Raw genomic sequence first — 11,293 nt, 5'->3', positions numbered from 1 at the left:
GAAGTCTAAAATACGACTTAAATCTGTTGAGATGTTTTGATGTTAAAAAAATATTCTCTTATGCATTCTTTTGATATTTATTGAATAATTCCGTGGTTTTTAACAAATTTGTCCGGATATTGCCCGGATTTTGGGCTGATAATTTTGAAATCCGATGCTCGGATTATGTCAGGGTTTAAGATAAAATTGAACGGATTCGCCGGGTCCGGATATGTCTGGAAAATATTCTGGCAACCTTAAATGCTAATAACTAAACGAGTAATTTAATCTTGTCTATATAAACTTTGAAAAGTTGCTGCTAGTTTTGAGAATAAATACAAAAAAAAACATCATATTTGAATTATTTTCTGCGTTGAACCAATGAGTATAAATAGAGGCAGCATTCAGGTTTTTCCAGTGTAGGTCAGAGAAACTTCATAAAAGTGTTTCCTATTTCATTTTTACTGCCTTATCGGTGAATGTCATGTTCCCTGAGTAAGACCATTTCTAATTTCCAAAATCAAGAATGGATAAAAGAAGATAAGAAAAAATTCACAGGAGTAATTTATATCATTTTAATATCTTTATTTGAAACGGCTCGTACCTCTAGGCTTTAAGGATCCAAAGTCTTTTTTGTCTTTACAATGTTCTGATTAACTTTTCACTTTTTGTTTTATTGTTTAAAAGAAAAAAGGAGGATAGAAAGGGAAAAATTAAATTAAGAAGAATTATAGACGAAGATCTTTGAGGAAAAGATAAATTTCGAACATGTAGTCCAAATCTAACATAGCCAGTACATCTCTCACTGGAACGTTGGGTGGTTTACTTCGGGCCCGAAGGGAGTCTATTAACCCTCATCCGCATTAGATTTCATTACCCTAATCAGCACTTGTGGTGTCAATTTGACACCACAAGCTCAAATCGTTATAACTTTTGGCGTGTTAGACCGATTTAAACAAAACTTACATCAAAAGAAACCTTGTAATGTCAGTAAAATATGTTTAGAACATTATATACAGCTAAAGTTACAAGATTTCTCGTTATTCAGCATGAAAGAAAAAAAATCCGAAAAAACATGCCTCACGAAAACTGCTGTAGTTCATATGTTACACGTCCAAAAAAATATTTGCCTTATGCATATGAAAGCTGAAGTTAATGCCTACATCATGAAGACAAGAAATATTTTTTTAAATTTTTTTTAATGAAATGGTCACAAAAAGTTTAAAAAAGTGGTCTAAAAAACCTACTTTTCATTCGATTGCTAGTAAATACTGTTTGAGCGATGGTAGAGTTTTGAAAAAAATATGACTACAAAATGCATTAAAATTCTAACATTTTGCTGTCTTTAGATTTTTGATGCAAAAAAAATTGAATTTACTGGAATTTTTCAAAGTTCACTACTTTGCGCGATTTTTTTACAAATTGAAATTTCATCTGTTTTTGTGGTCCACCGTCAGGTTGTACCCGGATTATCAGTGCTTTTACTTTGTTTGGGCCAACCAAGAGTATATTCATTGAAAAGCATATTTAATCTTCATTCTAGTGAGGTGCAACAAATCACGCTGTGAGATTTCACAAAAATATGAAAATTATAAACGTAAAAACATTCCTGAATTTCTAGAACTACAAGCACCTCGTCCAGCAAAACGTGTTTGTTTGCTCTCCGAGTAGGTACGGTGGGTGGTGATTCGGGCAGAGAGCGAAGCCGAAAGACGAAATAATGATGCGTGTCGTGACTAGCAAATGCAAACTACTCTCAATAGAATATTTTCAACCAAGAAAAGTACGACACGCATCATTATTTCGTTTGTCGGCTTCGCTCTCTGCCCGAATCACCACCCACCGTACCTACTCGGAGAGCAAACAAACACGTTTTGCTGGACGAGGTGCTTGTAGTTCTAGAAATTCAGGAATGATTTTACGTTTATAATTTTCATATTTTTGTGAAATCTCACAGCGTGATTTGTTGCACCTCACTTGAATGAAGATTAAATATGCTTTCCAATGAATATACTCTTGGTTGGTCCAAACAAAGTAAAAGCACTGATAATCCGGGTACAACCTGACGGTGGACCACAAAAACAGATGAAATTTCAATTTGTAAAAAAATCGCGCAAAGTAGTGAACTTTGAAAAATTCCAGTAAATTCAATTTTTTTTGCATCAAAAATCTAAAGACAGCAAAATGTTAGAATTTTAATGCATTTTGTAGTCATATTTTTTTCAAAACTCTACCATCGCTCAAACAGTATTTACTAGCAATCGAATGAAAAGTAGGGTTTTTAGACCACTTTTTTTAACTTTTTGTGACCATTTCATTAAAAAAAATTTAAAAAAATATTTCTTGTCTTCATGATGTAGGCATTAACTTCAGCTTTCATATGCATAAGGCAAATATTTTTTTGGACGTGTAACGTATAAACTACAGCAGTTTTCGTGAGGCATGTTTTTTTAGATTTTTTTTCTTTCATGCTGAATAACGAGAAAACTTGTAACTTTAGCTGTATATAATGTTCTAAACATATTTTACTGACATTACAAGGTTTCTATTGATATAAGTTTTATATGAAGTTCATAATAATTCAAACGACTTAAATAGATTTTACTTTTGTGGTGTCAAAATGACACCAAAAGTCGGAAAAGGGAGTTTTTTTGTCCAGGCTTCCAGGGTTCGTCCATAAAAAAAGTAAAGATGCAATATTGAAGAACTTTTGAATTCATTTAGGGTCCCCGAAGAAATTTTTGTATTTTGAAGCTTCTGAAAAAAGTTACAAGCCTTCAAACTTGCAATGGTGTCAAAATGACACCCTAATGCGGATGAGGGTTAAATTCGTTCTGGCGACAAGATGGACCTCACACGACCAAACAATATGCTCGATGTCGTGGAAACCTTGGCCACAACCACATAAGTTGCTGCCAGCAAGATCAAAACGATAGAGTACCGCGTCTAAGGAATAATGATTGGAGACCTTACCTTTGGGATAATCGAGTGGAGCAACCGACCCAACTCATCCTCGTCCCATCTGCCCTGCCAGTTGACAATGGAATTCACAGGAGTTGATCAAGGAGAGATTTTATAAAAAGCGTTTTCATCATGCACGGACCAACTATTTCGAAGTGGTAGAATCGGAGAGGGTTGAGTCTACCACAAAAGTTTTTTCAGAAAAAACGGGACATTTTTAGAGAAAGGCGGGACGGCGGGACATTTTCTAAAAAAGCGGGATATGTCCCGCTTTTGCGGGACGGATGGCAACCCTAGGTCGCAATTGTATTAATTAGGTGTGTTCAATGAAACTCAATCGATTTACTTACTTACTTAATGATCCCGCGCCGATCCTCCGGTGCTTAGGGTTGTGGTAAAAGACCTCCACTGTTGACGATCCGGAGACAGCGTCTTCACCTGGTCCCAGTCAAGATTCTCGTCGACAGTTCGGATTTCAGCTGCTAAGCTTCGCCGCCACGAGTTTCTGAGTCTGCCTCTTCTTCGATGTCCTTCTGGATTCCAGTCTGGCGCCTCTCTGCAAATCTCTTTTTCATCTTTTCGCAGCGTGTGCCCAATCCATCTCCACTTACGTTCCCGAATCTCGATTTCTAGCGCCCTTTGATGACACCGGCGATGTAGTTCCTCATTCGAGATCCAGTTACCAGGCCACCAAGCGCGGATGATATTCCGCAGGCAGCGGTTTACAAATACTTGCAGTTTTCGCGTCGTTACCGCATATGGGCACCAAGTTTCGCACCCGTACAGCAATACGAATTTGACGTTTGAGTTGAAGATTCGGATTTTCGTTCGTAGAGAGATGTTCCGGAGACTCGTAAATGCAAAACGGGCCTTTCTGATCCGGGTTTCGATGTCTTTCCTGGTATCACCATCAGGCGTTATCTGGCTACCAAGATACTGGAAGCACTCCACTTTCTCAACTTGTTGCCCAGCTACCATGAAACTTTCCTGTGTTGATTTCCATCGACTTGGTCTTTCCGACATTAACTTAGAGACCTGCTGCCTTGGAACTTTCGGTGAGCTCGTCGAGTTTGCTCTGCATGTCCGGTTGTGTTTGGGCGAGCAAAACAATATCATCAGCCAGGTCAAGGTCGTTCAGTTGCTCCATTGTTTAAGGATTCCACGGCAATCCTCGGTTCGGTGCACAGCCAATCGATCCAGTCAGAATCTCATCCATTGCGATTAGAAAAAGGAGCGGTGATAAGATACACCCTTGTCTCACTCCAGCAGTCACCGGGATTGGATCGGACAAGACACCGTCGTGCAAGACCTTGCACGAAAATGCCTCGTATTGTGCTTCGATGAGATGGACTAGTTTCTCTGGTACTCCTCTTCGCCTTAGAGCCGCCCAGATGTTTTCATGGTTAAGTTGGTCAAATGCTTTTTCGAAATCAACGAACACCAGCAGAAGAGAGTCCTGGAATTTGTTGATTTGTTCTAGTATGATTGGAATCCAGCTTGTTGCTTCGGGGTGTAGCGTCGATTTTCTGCTGGATTCTGTTCAGGATCACTTTGCAGAGTACTTGGAGGGTTGTACAGATCAACGTTATGCCTCGCCAGTTACCGCACTCTGTCAGGTATCCTTTCTTCGGGACCTTCACGGGACCTTCATCCAGTCGGCCGGGAATGTTGCGGTATCCCAAATGTCAGCGAAAAGACGGTGCAACATTTATGCTGACAGGGCAGGGTCGGCTTTCAGCATTTCAGCAGGGATGCAATCGTTCCCAGGTGCTTTGTTGGATTTCATGTTTTTGATTGCCGCTTCTATTTCAGCTAGCGAAGGCGCTTCCGAGTTGACGCCATTTATGCGACCTACCGTTGGCGCTTCGAGCTGCGGATTCTGTTGGCCATCGCTATTCGTGACTCGGAAGAGTTGTTCGAAGTACTCAGTCCATCGTTTGATTTGAGCTGATCTGTACGATCGGTCAATGACTGACCTGCTCGGTCTTTTAGCAGCATTCTTGCATTAGTCCTTGCACCACTGAGGCGGCGAGAAATGACATAAAGTAATCGCATATCTCCATTGGCGGCGGCACTTTCTCCCTCTTCGGCTAGGAAGTTTGTCCAGGCTCTCTTGCCCCGTCTACAAGCTCGTTTAACTGCCTTTTCCAGCTCAGCATATCGTAGGCGGGCGGCTGCTTTGGCTGACCCGGTACATTCCTGCTCAATTCCGACTTTCGCCTTTCTCCGATCATCGACCATCCTCCAAGTTTCATCCGACATCCATTCACTTCTTCTTCCACACACTTTACCGAGAGTACCATGGCTCGTCGTGATAAAGGCATTCTTGATTCCACCCACACCACTGTTCTTCGACTGTTCCGTCTGTCGGCAATTCCGAGGCTCGGGATTCTAGCTGTTCAACGTATGCCCTTTTCACCTCTGGATTCTCCAACCGGCGGACGTCGTATCGACACCCAACTTTTTCCTCGCGCCGTTGGACACGCGCAACTCTCAGTCGTATTTCGCCAAGGACGAGGTGATAGTCAGATGCAATGTCGGCGCTTCGTTTGTTGCGGACATCAAGAAGGCTCCTTCTCCATTTTCGGCTGATGCAGATGTGGTCAATTTGATTTTCTGTTCGGCCATCTCGGGATACCCAAGTGACCTTATGTGCTGATCGATTGGGGAAGAGCGATCCACCGATCACCATGTTGTTGTTGCCGCAATATTCTACAAACAGCTCTCCGTTTTCGCTCATCTGCCCTAGAACATGGTGCCCCATGATGCGCTCAAGGTCCTGATTGTCGGAGCCAATCTTTGCGTTGAAGTTGCCCAAATGAATTCTCTACCACGCTGTTCAGTTGACTGTAAAACTACTCTTTATCCTGCAAGTCGGCAACGTCAGTTGGCGCATAACACTGGACCATTGTAAGGTTTCTAACCCGTGTTCTAAATCTGGTCACGATTATTCTTTCGTTTATCGGTCCCATCTAATGAGGGCCGCGTAGGCCTGCGGGCTTAACAGGAAACCAACTCCTCGTTCCCGAGTAGCATGTTCTCCTCATATGCCAGAGTAAAGCAGGACTTTCCCGGACTGTGTCTTGTGTTCTCCAGTGTTGGGCCAACGAACTTCGCTCAGTCCCAGAATTTCAAGCTTGAGGCGGCTAGCCTCTCTAGCAAGTTGTGCCAGTTTGCCTTGTTGGGCAAGGGTTGAAACGTTCCAAGTTCCAATTCGTGTCTGTGTTTTCATGCTAAAAGTCGTCGCTAAAGTTCCAGGTCGGTCATTTCTTTCGGATTCCGTAACAATTTCAAGTCGGGATGGGGATGGGGCGATGGGGCTGCCATCTTGGACTGAGCGGGCGGGAGCCGCATTTCATAAATTCAGCCGCTCGCTGGGAGACAGATGCTGTTTGAGCCGCCCCTGACCTGGGGAACAGACGCGTGCGTCCACCTTCTCAGTCTGCATGCGACCGAAGCATCCACCGGGGTTGGGTACCCGATCTCCGCTTAGGTTACTCGCATCCCAGCCGGTACCACGGGGAGGTAGAGATAGGAGTAGTGAATAAGAGGTGATATGACCACTATGGGGTCTCGTGTTGCACATTATCCACCATTTACCAGCCAAATCGAAAACTTAATTGAAATGGATTGACAGTTGATCAGCTGTTTTTCCTATTGACTTCGATCGATTTCTATCAGGCTGCTGATATAGGGCTTATAGGGCTTTTGCACAGTGTATCAGTATTAGTAAGCCGTTGGGCAAACAGTGCTTCCAGTATCTTGGTAGCCAGATTACGACTGATGGTGGTACCAAGAAGGACATCGAAACCCGGATCAGAAAAGCCCGATTTGCGTTTGCGAGTCTCCGAAACATCTGGCGGTTACGCCAGATCACTCTACGAACTAAGATCCGAATCTTCAACTCAAACGTCAAATCCGTATTGCTGTACGGGTGTGAAACTTTTTTTTTTTTATTTTTTTTTATACAGGATCTCAATGAAACATGAAGTTTCCTCGAAGAGATTCCTTTTTTCTTAACTCTAAGCGTACGAGGATATGATGGCTAGCATCTTACAAATGCTAAAACCACCAACCCACCGAAAATGTACTATGTATGCCGTGATCGGGATTCGATCTCACACCCCCTGGCTTAGAAGACTTGAAGGCTGTCCTCTACGCCACGGGCGGCGGCAATTGGTGCAAACTTGGTGCACATATGCGGTGACGACGCGAAAACTGCAAGTTTTTGTGAATCGCTGCCTGCGGAACATCATCCGCGCTTGGTGGCCTGGCAACTGGATCTCAAACGTTGAACTTCATCGCCGGTGTCATCAAAAGGCGCTAGAAATCGAGATTCGGGAACGTAAGTGGAGATGGGTTGGGCACACGCTGCGAAGAGATGAAAACGAGATTTGCAGAGAGGCGCTAGACTGGAATCCAGATGGGCATCGAAGAAGAGGCAGGCCCAAAAGCTCGTGGCGGCGAAGTCTAGCCGCTGAAATCCGCACAGTTGACGAGAACCTTGGCTGGCAGCAAGTGAAGACGCTGGCTCCGGATCGCCAGCAGTGGAGATCTTTTATCTCAGCCCTATGCGCCGGTCAATCGGCGCTGGACCCTTAGGTAGGTTGGGCAAACAAAAGTGACAGCTTAATGCTAAATGAATATGATTCGAAGAAAGAAAGTTAGTTTTCGAATTTATTTATGAAAACTAGTGAACCTACATATAAGAGAAGCGACGTCTGAAACACAAAATTCCAATCGATACAAAAGAACTGTAAAAATTGAGTCCAATCGATCCGAACTTCTGTCGTGGAGCTTTTAGCTTTCTAATTTAAAACTAAACCAAAGGGAGTATTGTGATTGCTGTTGTAGTTCAAGCAAATCATTTTAAAGCTCGTCATATGAATTTATGATAAGGAGCAATTTTTTTAACTGCTCCTATGGTTCGTGTTCGTAGTTAGAAAACTTTGTGATTGCTAACAAAATTTAAGTCTTTTATACCGTTTATCGCGATCCACCAGCATCAAATTCAATATTGTTTTGTTAGATTTACTGAGCGTTCCACTTTAAAGCTTGAACATTGAGCCACAATACCAGCAAATACGTTTTACGAAAATCAGACATGCGAATTAATTTTCAAAGGTATACGATTGCATGAACATTATTACGAATCAATGCAGTTATATACGTTTTTTATTTCGAATTGTTTTATGCAATCACGGCTGATCACCGTATATCGGTCGTTTCACGGATTTTTTGCGAATTGTCGTACACAAAGGTGGAGTTCATATGTACATAAATACTTCTTGTCGTAATAAAATCATGCAATGCTTTTAAATACACAGCAAAAATTATTTCCTGTAAAATTACGCAAATGTCCTGTAACAAAAAGGAGCAGGACATTTACCGTTATTTTACAGGTTGATGACATTTATTTTTCGTTAAGCATACAAAATCACAGGCTAGTAAAATTACAGGCCTGTAAATTCGACCAGACCTGTAAAACGTTCTGCATGTAATTTAATAAATTTCATTTATTGTTATGGAAGTGGAATATCAACGAATAAAACAAAATTTCTTGAATATACAAACCTCATTTATTGACAGTTATAAACCCACTTAGCAAAAAACATAATCATAAATTCTTATGTTTGTTTTTACCTTATAAATTCAAAGTTTACTCAGTCTAGATACGGCTAGTATGGTTCATTTACATCAGGATCAAGCTTAGCCCTGCGATGAAGGATGAGTGCCGAGTTCATTAGTAAACATTGACCACCACAGACGAATCCTTCGGAGCAATCATTTCTACTCGTCAGTTAGGAACGTTCAGCAAAACTAAACCACCCGTCGTGAGGAACTGATGCCTGAAAAGTAAAAAAAATCAATGAGATTCAAAATTAAATTCGTAATCACAATCAGAATCCTCAGAAAGAAATTCACAATATTGCAACGTTTCAAAATTATTGTTTGTTAATGTAAAAACCGATTGTGTAAATTAGGTTTGAGGGAAAACTAACACGGTAATCACGTTTGAATAAAAGCATCAATTTTAATGAACTTACCAATCATCCATTGACACTGCTTGATCGGGGCTTTTGCGAGTCTAAGTTGTGAAAAATCTTGGAAATATTTCCGGAGGCTGTCTGCCAGAGTTTATTTCCTATACAGACAAACGGCGAATCTTTTACGCTCGCGAAGCAATGTACTGAATAACGTAACCGGTGGAGGAAGCGCAAAGAAATCATGTCAACCTAAAAGTCCTAAAAAATTATGAGTATTTCACTTAGTGCTAATATTAACATACTCTTTACTTAAGAAACGGCTCCTGTTGGATAAATCCGGCTAGGTTGCGGTGATTATCGACAATGCAGTATCCTCGGAAGAACGAATTTACTGCCGTAGCGGAATCGAATTAATTTGCCTTCTCCCGGATGCGTATTCCAGCCAGCAGAGCCAAAACACGAGTCCATTTTTCATTTCTAGAAATAAAACCTAAAAATGTTACAAAAAGTGAAACTAAAAAACGATACTAATGACCTACCTCCTGGTTCATTTACGTTGACTATCGTGAAAACCAATTTTGATGATGCTCATGGTTCCTAAAGATTTTGGGCATTAGCAGCCGGGAACACCACAATGAAAAAAGTCATCGTTATGTTGTTTTTGCTCATTGATGCAGGTGTTCCGACCGACTGCCTCAACTGAACTACCCGTAGGAAAATTAAATAAATTTGATCGGTTTTGCATCAATCATTTTGGCCGATCAGACCGACCAGCAACGATGTTCACCGGCATTTCTTCAGCAAAGCAACTTCCGAAGTTGCTCCGGCACTCTCCGGCACAAAACAACATACAACACAACAGGAAAACAAGAAAAACAAAAACCACAAAAACCGTTCTTTTGACGTCTCGCCTAACCGGGATGCCAAACGCACTTGAATTTGTTTATATATTCCAGTTTATTGGTTTAAAAATAAATAAAAATTCTTTAATATTACAGCAAATGTCCTGTAACAAAAAGGAGCAGGACATTTGCCGTTATTTTGAAGGTCGAAAAAAATTACGTGTCATCACATTACGCGACACGTAATTTTATTCGACCTGGGAACTACAGTTAATATCAGTCTCCTTTTTGTTACTGGACATTTCCTGTAATATAAATTGATTATTCATATACTTTTGGACAAATCAATTTAAAATTGAATGTTTTTTTTTAATGACAGGTTGCTTCATTTTAAAGGCAACCTTTTTCAATGACGCGTAATAATCATAATTTTTTTCTGTGTACGATAAAGAATATGCATGGACCGCACATTTTAGGTGCAGATATACGAAAATGAGTACACGCAGAGAAAACTAGGCTTTTGAACCAAAACAAAAATGATTTTGTTTCAAAACATTCATTTTTTTGAATCTAACTCCTGTTTTATTTGAACCAAAAACTTTTGTTTTTGATTCAAAAAAATATTTTTTGAAACAAATAATCAATTATTTGAACTAAATATTTTTGGATTTTGAATTTAAGCAAATACTTTGATTCTAAATAAATGTTAATTGAGCTTATTTCTTTTAAAACAAAGTCTACTTTTTTTGAACCAAAGGAAAATATTTTTAACTTGAAGAAATGATTCCTTTAAATAAAAACTCCAGCCTTTGATTCAAAAGATATTTTGATTTGCCTTGCAAGAAGAATACAAAACCGAAAAATCGAATCAAGTTTGGCCGGTCGTGTGAAAATGTAGGTCAGAGTTAGATATATTAAAAGGATTCAGGATGAAGTATGGTAAGTATGTTAATTAAAGAGTGAATATCGAAGATTTTCTATAAGTGATTGCGTTTTTACAGAACCAGAGCCAAAGGATGGTTTCCCTGGATGCCTCAACCGAGATGAAAGCTGCGCACGATGACACCGCTCCAAATCCAGCGGTCAGGTCGACAAAAATTTAGACCGGATCGATTTTAGTGAACTAGTTTGTGGCCAAGTCTTTCATCTGTTGTAAATAAAAATTAATTTAACATATAAATTTCTTTCTTTTTATTTTTTGAAATTCCTAATAGGAATTTCAAAACAACAGGAAATATGTCCTCCAATTGGAATAAATGGAAAATGGTTCATGGTATCATCAAAGTTCAATGAACCAATCTTTTTAAATCTAAATCTAAATTACATTGTGGCGAACGAAAACAACTTTGTATCAAATGAAACAGTTTTTTGTTTCAAAGTATTAAGATTTTGATTCAAAGATTTTTCAAAAGAAAAATTCTTTGAAACAAAGGAAAATGCTTTTGAACCAAAAGAATTTTTATTTGTCCCAAAACCAAAGGAAAAAATCCTTTGTTTTTGCGGCACTTTCCTTTGAAATAAAAA

The 11,293-nt window shown here is 40.0% G+C and overlaps 1 long non-coding RNA gene across 1 annotated transcript; it reads right to left on the bottom strand.

Annotated features, from left to right (window-relative positions):
• Positions 1–8,581: 8,581 nt before the first annotated feature.
• Positions 8,582–9,757, bottom strand: LOC129744460 (uncharacterized). The gene is made up of 4 exons (XR_008736920.1): positions 9,467–9,757; positions 9,237–9,404; positions 8,988–9,185; positions 8,582–8,789 (listed from the first exon to the last, which is right to left on the bottom strand). It is a non-coding gene; the product is annotated as an uncharacterized LOC129744460 (long non-coding RNA).
• Positions 9,758–11,293: the final 1,536 nt, after the last annotated feature.

This window comes from Uranotaenia lowii, chromosome 2 (genome assembly GCF_029784155.1).
Source record: "Uranotaenia lowii strain MFRU-FL chromosome 2, ASM2978415v1, whole genome shotgun sequence".
NCBI classification, from domain to species: domain Eukaryota; kingdom Metazoa; phylum Arthropoda; class Insecta; order Diptera; family Culicidae; genus Uranotaenia; species Uranotaenia lowii.
Note: the sequence above shows the minus strand (reverse complement) of the source record. Positions and strands in the feature narration are given on the sequence as shown.